We start from the raw sequence: 503 nt of genomic DNA, 5'->3' as shown, positions 1-503 counted from the left end.
ATTTAGTTTTAATGATTTTGAACGGTCCAGCTTATGTCAAACTAAAACCGTTGAAGGTCATTAAAACTAAATTGAACTTTTTAAAGCCTTAACGATCACCAAATCATATGAAATTTTGTAGAGATGATCTACTCATATAGACCTAAGATATGAACGGTGGAGATGTAAAATTATAGTCGGGAAGTTGGTGTAATGCCCTATCCCTATAAATGGCTTAAAATAGGGATCCCTCATTGGAAGGGCCCTGTATATATATATATATACGGAGGCGTTCTAAAAAGGACGTCCGCACAGTCCTTAAAGTGTGGACGTCCCTCCGTTCGCCACCGTACGGCGCCGGCGAGGGCGCGCCTCCACCCCAGCTGACTCCAGCAGCGTCCCCAACCACTTTTTTTCCTTGGCGAGTCCGTTGAATACCAGTTTTCCGGCGAGATCACCCAAAATTTCATACAAAATCGATCTCGCCGGAAAACTGGAATTCGGCAGACTCGCCGGGGAGGAAA

Source organism: Fragaria vesca, linkage group LG3, assembly GCF_000184155.1.
Source record: "Fragaria vesca subsp. vesca linkage group LG3, FraVesHawaii_1.0, whole genome shotgun sequence".
Classification (NCBI taxonomy): domain Eukaryota; kingdom Viridiplantae; phylum Streptophyta; class Magnoliopsida; order Rosales; family Rosaceae; genus Fragaria; species Fragaria vesca.
Note: the sequence above shows the minus strand (reverse complement) of the source record.